The following is a 14,670-nucleotide window of genomic DNA, read 5'->3' as shown; positions in this document are numbered from 1 at the left end:
AGAATTAAACATGAGGCAAAGATGGTGGATCGAACTATTGAAGATATTTTAGGGCGTGTGCCATGGTACCTCGGAGGAATTAAATAAACACCCCCCTTGATTGAATTTGCCGATAACAATAATTATCATGGAAGTATTGAAATCAGAGAGAAAGCTATCATGGTACTTGAATTGTTGATAAAGTAGCTATTATCAAGGAAAAACGCAAGGGAGCTCATGATCGACAAAAGAGCTGGGCTGATTTAAAGTGAAAACCGTTGGAGTTTGAAATCGGTGAGAAAGCTTACGATAACATTTCCCTATGAAAAGAGTGGTTCGATTCAGCAAATCTAAAAAGCTAACTCCAAGGTATGTCGACCCTTCAAAATACTGGGAAAAGTGAGAAACCTAGTTTATCGGTTGGCTTTACCACCAGGCATGTCAAGGATTGACAACATCTTCCACGTCTCACAGCTAAGGAAGTATGTCTCAGATCCAAGTCAGAATTTTAAAGTTGCATCGCTACTAAACGAAGGAAAGAAGTCCCTATTCGAATATTGGACACAAAAAACCAAGTGCTGAGATGCCAAACAATTCCATTATGTCAAGATACAATAGTCAAATCATATGGAACGAGAAGCAACTTGGGAATTTGAAGAACGTGTGCGCACTCAGCACCCTCACCTCTTTAAAGATTTATCTAACTCAAGTTTCGAGGACGAATTTTCCAATAAGGAGGGTGGGATATGAGAACCCGGATTTTTCGAAGCAAAGCACCTCAAAAAGCTCGGAAAGTAGCTCAAAAAGAAGCCGAGGCAATGCAAAACATTGAGAATTGAGGTTACGTCGCTCGGAAGAGGAAACCCTCAGCTCACAAGCTAAAACCCTCAGCTCAAGGAAGTTCATTTATTCTTGGGGAGAAAACCCCTAGCTCATGAGCTCGATCTTTCAGCTCAAAGAAGTTCAACCATGCTTGTCCTAAAAAGATCAAAAAGGGAGCTAAGGAAGGAGCTAAAGGTTTGGAAAAATTAAATATGCAAGAACTAACCTTTGCATTAACCCATGAAGGAGCTGCGGGAGGAGCTAAGGACTAGGACATATTGATGGTGCAGGAAATGACCCTTTAGAAAACCAAGTTAACATTTAAAGAATGCATGGTATTTTGGATCACAATAATGACTAGTCTTGGACTTGGAGTGCATGAGATTTTGAACCACATTCATGACTAATCTTGGAAGTTTGGACTACAATTATGGCCATTCTTGGAGGCCAAGATTTCGGCCAAGGGCTATGTGAAGAGCCTTGAGTTGGCCTATAAATAACACATCTAGGTTGAAAGAAAGACACCCCAAAAGCAAGCAAAAAAATTCGACTCCCTCTTCCCCTCACTCTCCAAAATTTCGGCCAAGCAAGCAAGGAAGGAAGAAGGGAAGTTCGTGCAGTCCAGTACAAGAACCTTGCGTCGAAGTGCTGCTCGATCAACAACAGCATTCGTTAAAGTTACGCCGAAGTGCTGCCCGATTTTTGAAAAGACGTGTTGTATAAAAATCTGCAAATACAGTAAGTGGGCTTTTGTTATGTACTTCGTTTGTATTTTTAAACCTTGATATCAATAACATGACATACATGATGGTGTGTCCTTATTTTTGAAAAATCAGCATGTTTTATTTTAAAATTTCGATCGATTATGTGTTCTCGTCTGTGCTTCGAATTTCTTGATTCTGCTGTGTTAGTATGAAAACTCTGAAATCTGAATATCTGAAAATCTCTGTCTGTTACTTCTGAATTCTGTTTGCACTGTTACGAATTGATTTGAAATGGGACGAGAATTGTAATTCTGTCTGGCCCCCATTGGTGGGTATAAAACCATGTTCTGTTCTAGCCCCCATTGGTGGGTATAAAACCATGTTCTGGCCTCACCCCTTAGAGGACTAACATATTGGGGACAATTTGACCATGGAAATGAGATGAGTAACAGTGTTCTGTCTGCTCTGATATGTTCTGTTCTGAATTGAGTAATCGGTTTCCGAATTGTTCTGAATCGTCTGATGAATTCTGTCATTTATTCGATTTGTCTCTGTCCTGATAAGTTAAGAATATTAAGTTTTGAAAATCTGTTAAAAAAACGTTTTAAGAAAACTAAGTTCTATATGTATCTTTGGAATCGATCGACCCCCACTTGCTGAGTGTTTCCCAAAACACTCACCCTTACAAATTTCAGATAAAAATGAGGAGCAACTGGATGAGGAAGAGCAAGATGCCTTCTGGGGTTGGTGAACCGGAGATCAAGATCAGAATTCAAGATTTTGCTTTTCTTTCGTTTCCGCTATTTGAAACTCTGATGTATTTTATTCCATTGTCATTGTAAGACAATACTTTAGTTATGAAAAAGACTGGTTTGATTTGATACGAGACTTTATTGTTTTCAATTTAATTGTTAAACAATGCCGGATGTCACCGATGCTTCGGACTCGGGGCGTGACACATGGTCCTAGATAGGCTAAGGGACAGCTGGTGCAAGGGCTAGGGCATGGGATGCTAGTTGAGGGGACATACAAGGCTTAGGTCACGGGTTAAGAATTGTCCTCGTCCAGGGGTTGTAGGGCTTTTCCACTAGGTTGTTAAGGGCTCGGTCATGGTCCTAGGAAGGTTATATAAGGTCTGGTTGGGACGGCCATGGGCTAGGGTCGAAGGACTTGAGGGTTTGTCAAGCTAGGGTTTTTCGAATTAGTGCAGAATTTCCAGCAGGTATCTAGGCTTGTTCAAGGGTCTTAAATGGTTTGATTTGGGTTATATAGGGTATGGTTAGGTAGTAATAAGCTATGGTTCAAGTTTGGTTAAGTTTTGAGTCTATTCGGATTAAAATCGGGACGCACATTTAAGTTTTATAAACAAATTGAGAATTTTGTAGAGGAGCTTAAGTTAACGTCAATGAAATGTTTATGGGTGTATTTTAAGATGTAATGTTAAGTTTGGATGGATTCGGATCGTCGTTTTAAGGTCTAATGATAAATTGGAAAAATTAGGGTTTCAGGGGCAAAACAATCATTTTACACCTAAAAATGTTAGACGACATGGCAGTTCCCTGAATGCTGTAATGAATGTTAAAATATTTATTTTGAAAGTTTATGTGATTTTACAATGAAAAACGATAATGATAAAATACGTGTTGCATGCTTGGTTTAAAAAAAAATGATACATATCCATGAATTTTTACAAGTGATGATTATAATGAAAGGTTGAAGGAGGTGACTTGATTGTGACTAAAATGAAATGATATGATGTGCCAAGGCTCAGTTGACGAGTGAGAGTGTCTTTGATGTCCCTGCCGCCTGGTACCATGGTTATACGTAGATGGATCCATCAACCTACAGCTAATACGAAAGTCACAATTAATTATCTGAATTTAATAAAAAGCGAAACTTATACGTATATAATGAAAGGAAAAAGGATACAATGAAAGGAAAAAGGATTTAAAGTTATGCATGTTCATGAAAAGCTATTTTATTAAAAGTATTTTTCAATGTTGCTTGCGACTGTATATGTATTACTTATTAACATGGTTAAGGTTTGTTGAGTCATTAGATTCACTTGGTGTGATTGATGCAGGTGAGCATGATTTTGTTGATGATGGAGCAAAACTTGATGGTTGAACTAACTGGCTGATGGTGCACATAACCCGAGGACCTTTGCTTGTTTTTCCGCATTTATATGATTTAAGATTACTTTAAAGATTTTGATGGCATTTATGACTCTTATGCTTTTGAGTGGTTTTGATAGGATTAAATAGTATATGTCTTATTTTGAAAATTGTTAGTTTTAGGTTTTGGTTGACGATTCTACGTTTTGCAATGCATTTTGGATTTTGAGTAAAATATTTGGTGAGTTATTTTAAATGGTGCAAAATTATTTATTTATATATATTGATATATTTCAGCCAAAAGCTTAAATGAAGAAAAAAAATTCTAGTATATTTTAAAAAAAATGAGTAGTAGACGTTTCAGAATATCTCAGGCGCCACCTCATGCAAGGCCTTTTTCATAGGTTGATCATGGTCGGTCATGATAGTGAGAGACCTTTTTTTGCTTGTGTGCCTAAAAATGTTTCGAACAACCATTTAAATGATGTTTCATTCCCATCATACAAAAGTGTAGCACCAGAAATAAACGCTCCTCTATAATGATTTAACCTGATAAGATTGCAAGTGGTCGGTGTGAACCGCTCATACAATACATGGTATCAAATTATACAAAATCTCTAAGTGCTCATAGTCAATTAATATTCTTGCATCGGTCCAAAAAACATTAGTTATTTATTATTCCATATCAATGTGATTAGCATGGTAAAGGACTGATTTTTAGATAATTGTTGTTGAAAATATCTCATCAGACAACCAATTTTCTCATATACCATATTTATTTGTCTTTTGGATCAAATATAATTTTTAACATCCATCATTGTATAACTGTGACCCATCTCTTCCCACTTCATGTCTACTCGTCAACCGAAAAGTCTATTTCTGTTTAAGCCATGCATCCTCTATCAAACCAATCTCATAAGGCTGAACTAATGTAACTTTACTTTGGTAAGCCAACTTGTAAACTCTCTTGATGAAACAGGTCATTATGCTCTTACATAAACTCCTAAAATGTATACTTACTATCCACATGTGTAACTCTCACTCTTACTTTACAATTCATTTAGTCTCATGCCGAGGATAGAGTGTCGAATAATCTGTTGTGTCTACTTTACAAGCACCCTCCTTGAAACAAACATATTTGTACGGGATTATGAAGTCATCGTTCATGTCCTTGTTAAAATAATGCTTCTTTAACTCCAAATCAAGTTTTCCCACCACATTCCATCCAAAACTTTCAAGTTTCATCTATGTTATCAAATTTCACACCAATCTTACGCTTGAATTAAAATTTGAACTAAAATCCTTCAAGAGTCTCGGCTGATCATTAAGATTATTAGCTTGTTTCAGTCTTTGATTTTCAAATACATTGACAAAAAAAAATGCAATAAGGTTTCCTGTTACACATTAAATGCAACAAATTGTTAACCAGAATAATATAACAAATTCTCAAGAGGTATATATAAATTGATTTCATACAGCAAATTAAAAGAAGTGAAATAACTCAACCTGCGGAAAATTATAGGAAAAGCAACTTTTCTTGAAGATACATTACGCCAATAATGTAGAAAAATATATAACATAACAACTTGATTTAATTTAGTAAGCTTTGGTTAACAGGAATTAACAAGATCTAAAGCATACAAAATTCATATAATATCGGTCACTTGCGTATAGAATCAAAATAACAAGGCATGAAGCTTTGCAGCCAATAGATAATAATTTCAGAACTCCTGAGTTCGATCTCAAATCATATCACTTTCATTTACTGCACCACTAGGAAGTCCAATTCTTATTATCGATGATGACAACTCGTTATTAGGTTGACAATATATTAGGTAATTAGATGTCCGGGAGGTTAGTATAACACTGTAAATGATGTACATTAAGTAGTAATCGAACAACAATTTTCTTTTAAAAATTGAAATTTATTTGGTCGAAAATGAACACTAAGTAAGAGTCTCATAAACACTTGATTAGAAATTTTAAGATTTGGTGAATAAATTAATATAGTGATGAAGATGATAAATGATTCTGAGGTTGGAAATTGAACCTTGTTTATTCCAGCTCCCGCGATCAGCAACCTAAGTATGCTTCTGAAATTAAACGGGGAAAAAAAAAGAGAGAGAGAGAGAGAAACATTGAAAATGTGGAAAGAGTTCAAAAAGAAAAAGGAGGAAAAATGAAATCTGGTGTTATTTTTGACAGCTAGCAAAACAACAGCGTTTTGCAAGAACATCACATGGTGTTATTATCCTCCCATTGCAGAGGATCCGTTCCCTTCTTAAAATAGGAGAGTGAGCGAATGCTGATACCTCATAAGATGATATCGAACCTTAGAGTTCGGTCAACTCTCGATAGCCTTTTACATTAGAATCTAAAGGGGCCAATTAAAAAAATAGGAGCGAGAGATAAAAGATTTAAAAAACAAGGAATCTGACTTTTGTTTTTAAGAAACAAGGAGTTGAATCTTTAGTATTACATTAACGGTGATTAACTTTAACTTACTTAATTAATTGTCATCTTCTCTTTCTTCTCCAACTTCTCTTTCTTCTCCGTCTACCACATCTGTTTAAAATTAGGGGGAAATTTAGAGAATAGGGACTCTACTGTGGTTTATTTTAAAAAAAAGGATCTATAAGTAAATTTACTTAAATGTCCCTATGTTTTAAGTTTAAATTCTTTAAACACACGATTAAATTTTCAACAGAGAACCTAAATCCTCCTTTGCAAAATTTTCAACAGAGAACCCTAAACCCTCTGTTCCCGAAAATTTCCTTCCCCTCGAGGCGACGCAAACTCAATCGAAAGAATGGCTAACCAAAATGTGGTAATTTTCACGTTTATTTCGATTTTTTGCTTCAGCGTGTTTGTTGATTTATTGTTTCTGTGTCATGTGCGTCGTGTTGAAGAAGCTTCTGTCTACCTATTCGACACAAGGTTGATCGACCAACGTTATGGTCGACCTAGTGGACACAAGCAGGGTCGATCCACGCTATGGTCGACCAAAAAAGTTGGTCGAGCAACTCTTGTTTGGTCGACCAAAAACGACCATAGCATGGATCGACCAAAAAAATTCGGTCGACCAAGGGTCGATTGAACTCATGCTTCGAAATTCTCCATTGATTTTCCTAACTTTCCTAACTTTACTAACGTATTTATTTGTATCACAGGTCTATTTGCCGAGAAAACTAGGCAGGGATGCAATTTTTCGATGCAAATTGACAATTCAATCCAGATATAAAGAGATTGCTGAGAAGATTCGTCGTTATTTGAACAACAATGAGAGAACCCTTTTTTTCGAGCAGTCTTGGTAATTTGGTTAGGTATTATAGAAAATTTTACATTTCTAGTGAAATTCTATAGTATTTAATGAGTAATCAGATAGTTGATAGTAGTAGTGATGATTTCTAGATGGTGGTGTGCAAGAGGCCGGTTAAATTTTCTTTGTTAGAGTATTGTTTAATAACCGGTCTCGATTGCGCTATAGAGCCCAAAGATTTACCAGATAGAAGTGTATTTGGCACCACACACTTTGCCGGTAAGTCTGAGATTGTTTTGAGTGATTTGGAGGGAAAGATTAGTGTCCAAGAGCAGAATGAGACTGGTATAGACGTGGAGAAGATAAAGATGGCTAGTCTATACTTCTTTTGTGCCGTGTTCGGTGAGGCGACTAGGAAAAAGACGACGAAGATCGACCATAAATACTTGAGGCTTGTAGATGATTTGGATAGGTTCAACAATTGTCCTTTGGGTAGAGTCGCCTATCGGGATGCGGTTCGATGTTTGAAGAAGGACCTTTTAGGGCGATATAATTACCTCACTGAGGCACAAGGTCGGAAAGAAGTTGATGGCAGCTTCCTTGTTGGTGGTTTTGTTCTGCCTCTACAGCTATATTATTTTTTTAATGTTAAAGTGGATTTGTTAATTTTATTTCTACTAGTAACATTGTTTGAAATTTATGTTACAGATCCTTGCTTATGAATATTATCCGAGCGTGGCACACAAGTTTGCAAAGAGAAGAGATGTGAACAGTTTGATTTTGCCCAAGATGTTTCAGTGGGTGACTAACACGTGGCCGTCAAACCGTGCCCCATCTGCTATTGATATCACTGCAGCCTTTGGTGACTGTGCTATCGATGTAAATAATATGAATTTATTTGATATAATAACTGTGGAAATAATTTTTAATTAATCTGATCTGTTATTAATTATATGCAGGATTGTCTTAGATTTTTGACTCCTACTCCCGAGGAGCTAGTTTCACCATATTATACGACCGGCCTTTTTGTTGATTCTGCGCCCGATGCGGTCATCACTCGGGTAATCGATCTCTGGAGGCAAGGTCAAACAGTCATATGTAGCGAGCACCCTCTGGAGTCTCCCTCAGTCCAGCACACGCCTTTTGCACATTCATATCCGGATGTGTTCGGCACCGTTTATGGTGATATCAGTAGATCAGGTCCAGCACACGCCTTCTGCACATTCATCTCGGGATGTTTCCGGCACCCGTTCTAGTGATCTCAGTAGATCCAGCTCTAACACCAGTTCTCAAATGCGTACGGGTCCTAGAGTCCACTTTGGACTCAATCCTTCCCTCCACCCATCACTCTTGGAGCATCGTTTCAAGAGGCGGTTGACTGCATTGGAGGATTCCGTTACGTCTATGCATGTTAAGATGACAGTAGGATTTATTGAGACCAGGGCGTGTATCAGGAATATAAAGCTGGCTTTCGATGACTTGAAATCGAGTTTGAATCTTGGTTTCGATGAGTCGAGATCGAGTTTGACTGAACAGATTAGAGCTGGTTTTGCTGAGATGAGGTCTCACATGCCAGGTGTTGCTGAGATCACGTCTCCGATGCCAGTGCATAAGAAGAAAGATTATAGCATAGTCTATAGCAAAGGGCGGAAGAGAAAATCATCCAAGGTAGATTTTGGTGAGTTAATTTTATTAATTATATTTATGTTTACGTAATAGATTGATTTATTAGAATTGTCATTCTAATTTTTATTTGTTTAATGTACGCTGTTAGGTGTGGATGATAATCTACTAGAGAAATTGACAGTAGTAGCCAAACACAACGGATATTTGAACCTAACCTTCCAGTCATAACAGAGGAATCCTCAGAAGATGAGGTAATGCACTTTTTTTATTTTATATTTATGTATAGTATATTAAACAATAAACTTTTTGTTTTTATATATTCAAGTGACTCTGGATGCGAGTATGACAGGTGGCGAGGCGACCACGTCGAGAGGTTATTACACCACACCTTATCTGTTCATATTTGCATTAAAGTTGTTATAATTATTAATTTACGCAACGAACCGTCAGTTTGGGGCAATTAAAGATGACGGTGTGAGGCCACTTGCAGAGACCATGACTTTGAAGGTAAACAACTCGCTGGCGCGAGTTAGGGCATCGATGCTCGACCGTTCGCCAAGTAGGATTACAGGTTTTTTTGCCGAATATGAGAAGTCGTTTTACGGGCCCATGGCGATCGCGAACTCGCATGTCACTGTCTCTGTAAGCATTTACACATCGTGTATAGTTGTAGAGCACTTATAACACCTGGCATATGATACCTCATCTCAGCAAAATCAGCTCTAATCTGTTCAGTCAAACTCGATCTCAACTCATCGAAACCAAGATTCAAACTCGATTTCAAGTCATCGAAAGTCAGATTTATATTCATGATACACTCCTTGGTCTAAATAAATCCTGCTGTCATCTTAACATGCATAGACGTAACGGAATCCTCCAATGCAGTCAATCGCCTCTCGAAACGATGCTCCAAGGGTGATGGGTGGAGGGAAGGATTGATTCCAAAGTGGACTCTAGGACCCGTACGCATGGGAGAACTGGTGCTAGAGCTGCATCTACTGATTTCACCAGAATGGGTGCCAGAAATATCCGGAGATGAATGTGCAGAAGGCGTGTGCTGGACTGATCTACTGAAATCACCATAAACGGTGCCGGAAACATACGGAGTTGAATATGCAGAAGGCGTGTGCTGGACTGAGGGAGACTCCAGAGGTGCTCTCTACATATGACTGGTTGACCTTGCCTCCAGAGCTCGAGTACCCGAGTGATGACTGCATCGGACGCAGAATCTACAAAAAGCTCGGTCGTATAATACGGTGAAACTAGCTCCTCAAGAGTAGGAGTCAAAAATCCAAGACAATCCTGCATATAATTAATAACAGATCAGATTAATTAAAAATTATGTCCAAAGTTATTATATCAAATCAATTCATATTACTTACATCTATAGCATAGTCACCAAAGGCTGCAGTGATATCAACAGGGCAACATCAAACCGTCCACATCTCTTCTCTTTGAAAACTTTTGTGCCACGCTCGGATAATATTCATAAGCAAGGATCTGTGACATAAATTTCAAACAATGTTACTAGTAGAAAAAAAGATAACAAATCCACTTTAACATTCAAAAATAATATACCTGCAGAGGCAGAACAAGACCACCGACAAGGAAGCTGCCATCATATTCTTTCCGACCCTGTGCCTCGGTGAGGTAATTATATCGCCCTAAAAGGTCCTTCTTCAAACATCGTACCGCATCCCGATAGGCTACTCTTCCCCAGGGATAATTGTTAAACTATCCAAATCATCTACAAGCCTCAAGTATTTAGGGTCGATCTTCTTCGTCTTTTTCCTAGTCGCCTCACCGAATACGGCACAACAGAAGTATAGACTAGCCATCTTTATCTTCTCCACGTCTATACCAGTCTCATTATGCTCTTGGACACTAATCTTTCCCTCCAAATCACTCAAAACAATCTCAGACTTATCGGCAAAGTGTGTGGTGCCAAATACACCTCTATCTGGTAAATCTTCAGGCTTTATAGCGCAATTGAGACTGGTTATTAAAGAATACTCTAACAGGCCTCTTGCGCACCACCATCCACAAATCATCACTACTACTATCAACTATCTGATTACTCATTAAATACCATAGAATTTGACTAGAAATGTTAAAATCTCTATAATACCTAACCAAATTACCAAAAGGCGACTGCTCGAAAAAAGGATTCTCTCATCGTTGTTCAAATAAAGGTGAATCTTCTCAGCAATCTCTTCATATTTGGATTGAATTGTCAATTTGCATCAAAAAATTGCATCTCTGCCTAGTTTTCTCGACAAATAGACCTGTGATACAAATAAATATGTTAATAAAGTTAGGCGACCAACTTTTTTGGTCGACCGTAGCGTGGATCGACCATGCTTGTGTCCACTAGGTCGACCATGACGTTGGTCGATCAACCTTGTGTCGAATAGATCGACAGAAGCTTCTTCAACACGACGCACACGACGCAGAAACAATAAATCGACCAACACGCAGAAGCAACAAATCGAAATAAACGTGAAAATTACCACATTTTGGTTAGCCATTCCTTCGATTGAGTTTGCGTCGCCTCGAGGAGAAGGAAATTTCCGGGAACGGAGGGTTTAGGGTTCTCTGTTGAAAATTTTGCAGAGGAGGATTTAGGTTCTCTATTGAAAATTTAATTGTGTGTTTAATGAATTTAAACTTACAACATAGGGACAATTAGGTGAATTTACTTATGGATCTTTTTTTTAAAAAATAAATCACAGTTGAGTCCCTATTCCCTAAATTTCCCAATCTAAAGAGCTCCATCAACAATAAATCTATGTCGTGAAGTCCATGGAGCTCATCCCAGAGGATGTTTGGACGACGTCCCAAATATCTATTTTAAGGCCCATTTGGGGTCATCGGGCGGACTTATTGGTGGTCGACCTGCACGTCAACCTGACAATTTGAGTCGCACTATAGAAATTTTTCTTATTATCGGCTGACCTCCTGATCTGAGCTTTATGTCGATCCAAAGAGAGCTCAAATAACGACACACTCTTGATAGTCCAGGACAGAGCCATGAGCCCAACTTGAGCCCAGATATCATCTGGGTGGTAGGTAAATTTATCCAATCTTTAACGAGGCCCCTCAAGGAAATTGCAAGAACTAGTGGCTGACCTCAGAAACCTAATCACAAGAGTACTTGGCACATTTCATGTCGTACAGTGCTCGGCCATCCAAGCCCTAGATTGAGCCTCAGAACGGTTCACCCACTCCCAATGGGCTTATTTAATAGAAGGGCCCATAATTTGGGGTTTCAAATCTCCTAAGGGAGATTATCCCGAAGATAGGATTTGACTGTATCTAAGATTCCCTGAATCCAGAAGTCCTACAAGAAATGAAGTCTAATAATGATATAGCTATAAGCAAATCTTGCTCGACAGATGTGAGTTTATATAATAATAGCAGTGTAAGATTGTAAATTTGTGTTTTATCCGAATTAAATGTTGTGCTAAATGTTACAACATTTAAGACAACATGCAACGAAATATTAAAGTTTGTAACACATATTGACTTTAAATAAATATAATGGACAAGATTAAATTTGCACAAGTATAAATACTTGTACGGTGCCTCAGGGCAAAGATAAGCACTAGAAAACAACTGTTACATTTACAAAAATCAATCACTAGTGATCTGAATGAAAATCATTTTCCTCAAAACGTAGAGAAAATAAATAGATTTCTAAAACAATCAAGAATATTAAAACATCAATATGAAAGCAAAAACGTGATGCCAAAAACTTGGAGCAACAAAACCCAATTTTCAGCCAACAATTGCACGCGCGTTGTCTGAAATATCTCCAACAAATACGACAGAACGTACAACAACATTCTTCAAAATAGCAACGTCCTTGGTCATGTTTCTCTCTGAAAACCATGATGTGTAGAGTGCGTGAATGATCAATCGAGAGGTCTCCGCACTCGTGTCCTAGTTTCTCTTCTTTATAAGATATCTTCACAAGGAAACATATTCCACAAGGAAGGTAGGAGTTTAATTAAGAACAAAACTCCTTTTGAACATTGATACTATATCAAGATAATAATTGCATAATTATCTCATTATCTAGAAAGGCAAAATCTTCTTAAATATTATACTCAATCAAATCAACAAGAAAAGATAATATTAGGGAAATCATTTAAATTAATAAATTATATTTCCCTTCAATAACTATCCTCACATGTTAACTCTTCTCCAACAAATATCAGCTTCGATCATATTATTTATACATTAACTCCTAGTGCTTACTTACAATACATAATTTCCCAATTCTTATACATGACTCGAGCATCAGAGATGATAAGTTAGAAAAACCTTATGCCCCATTTATCGTTCTTATTTGTGATTTCAGTCAATCATTAGGTCCCAAATCAGCCTTACCTCATCGGTGACATGTATCCCTTTTTTTTATCAATATGAATTGGTATAGTCGGAGGAAAATTTGAGTTAAACGTACATATGATTAGATGACCTAGAATAAGAGCTAAAGAAGAAACTAACCCACATGGTGGGGGAACATGGCCAACTCTTCCATAAGAGGTCATACTTAGTTCTTCGACGTGAGCTCTTGAGAAAGAGATGAGGTTATTCTCAACTCTTCAGCCATATCGCATTCCGTAAGAGACTATTCTTGGCTCTTCTGTGAAAAATCTTTCTCTATTCCTGACGGAGAGGTTGTACATCAAATCTTGCATTAAGACCCTATTCAACTACTCGATATCATGAGATAAGTTTACTACAAGCTCACCTTACCTTGGTTATGCCAATCTCACCACCTGACCTCAAACCAGGACCTTTGATCTCGTCAACCTCATCTCACCTCGATGATGCCAGTTCCAAGGGTCCTCATCCGACCTTTTCTCAGGAGCTATGATTAAGTCAAGCTCATCTCGGCTTGGCCATTCCAGGATACAAGGGTCCTCATCCGACTTCGCCCAGTAGCTTGGATCTCGTCAAACTTACCTTGCCTCGGTTACACCAGGCCACAAGGGTCCTCATCCGAGCTTTGCTCAGGACTTTTAGTCATGTCAAACTCACCTTTCCTCGGTTGCACCAAGCTACAAAGGTAATCATCGGACCTTTTCTCAGGAGCTTTTATCAAGTCAAACTCACCTGATCACCTTATTTACACTAGGCTACAAGGGTCCTCGTTCCACCTTTGCCCAGGAGTTGTACCTAGGTCGAGCTCAGCTCATGTACCCCAAAAATAACATATAATATATGCCGAGTTCGAGCTAACAGGAAATGCCCGGGCCTAAAATAAGCATTGAGGTTCTAAACAACTTACATTGCTGAGCTTAGATTACTAAAGGGAAAAATCTAAGCCAAAATGAGCAAATGAACATGCAATAGATGTCAACAGCTGGCCAACTGAGACCGTAGCTAAAATCGCACTGTGACGCTTGAAGTCTAAGAAGACTGTCATGGATGAGACAAATTTCACACTTACATTTATCAAACAATACTAAAAGCGTCGGGAAAATTCATAAACAATATTCCGTAAAAATTCACTATCAAAATCAATAATCGTGCGTAGAGATAAAAAAAATATCATTTGTAATATTGGTGTCAAAGGATGGAAACATCACTTGTCTTGGTTCAAAACTTGATATAGCTCGAACTTTGGAACCTGGGGATCGAAGAGCACCGAAAGACGTTCGTTTTCTTCACAATTTCAGTAGCTTGGATAAAAAAAATTCCCTCTTCCTCGAGAACCCTAGCCGCCTCCCTCTATTTCCCTTCTCCTTCTCTTATGACGTGATGTGTTGTTTGGGTTATGGTGTAGTCTAGGCACATTAAATGTTTAATATATTTTTAAATGGAAAAGGGTGCTAGATTTTAAATTATTTAATTAGAGAAAAAAAATTTGTTACTAATTCAACTTTAATTAAATCCTACAGCATAAATAAAATAAAGAAATTCTAGAATTTCTAAAATACCTTGATCATACTCTGCTCTTCTTACATTGCCCAAATTTCGAACTCCTCGCCTGTAAAAATTTTAGACGGTCTCACGGGTCGTATTTTGTGAGACAAATCTCTTATTTGGGTCATCTACGAAAAAGTATTATTTTTTATGCTAAGAATATTACTTTTTATTGTGTTTATCGGTAGAGTTTACCCGTCTCACAGATAAAGATTCGTGATATCATCTC

The 14,670-nt window shown here is 37.8% G+C and overlaps 1 long non-coding RNA gene across 1 annotated transcript; it reads right to left on the bottom strand.

Annotated features, from left to right (window-relative positions):
* Positions 1–7,547: 7,547 nt before the first annotated feature.
* On the bottom strand, positions 7,548–10,741 carry LOC142550835 (uncharacterized). Its single transcript, XR_012821422.1, has 3 exons — positions 10,083–10,741; positions 9,768–10,004; positions 7,548–7,713 (listed from the first exon to the last, which is right to left on the bottom strand). It is a non-coding gene; the product is annotated as an uncharacterized LOC142550835 (long non-coding RNA).
* Between the last annotated feature and the right edge of the window lie 3,929 nt (positions 10,742–14,670).

This window comes from Primulina tabacum, chromosome 7 (assembly GCF_025594145.1).
Source record: "Primulina tabacum isolate GXHZ01 chromosome 7, ASM2559414v2, whole genome shotgun sequence".
Taxonomy (NCBI): domain Eukaryota; kingdom Viridiplantae; phylum Streptophyta; class Magnoliopsida; order Lamiales; family Gesneriaceae; genus Primulina; species Primulina tabacum.
Note: the sequence above shows the minus strand (reverse complement) of the source record. Positions and strands in the feature narration are given on the sequence as shown.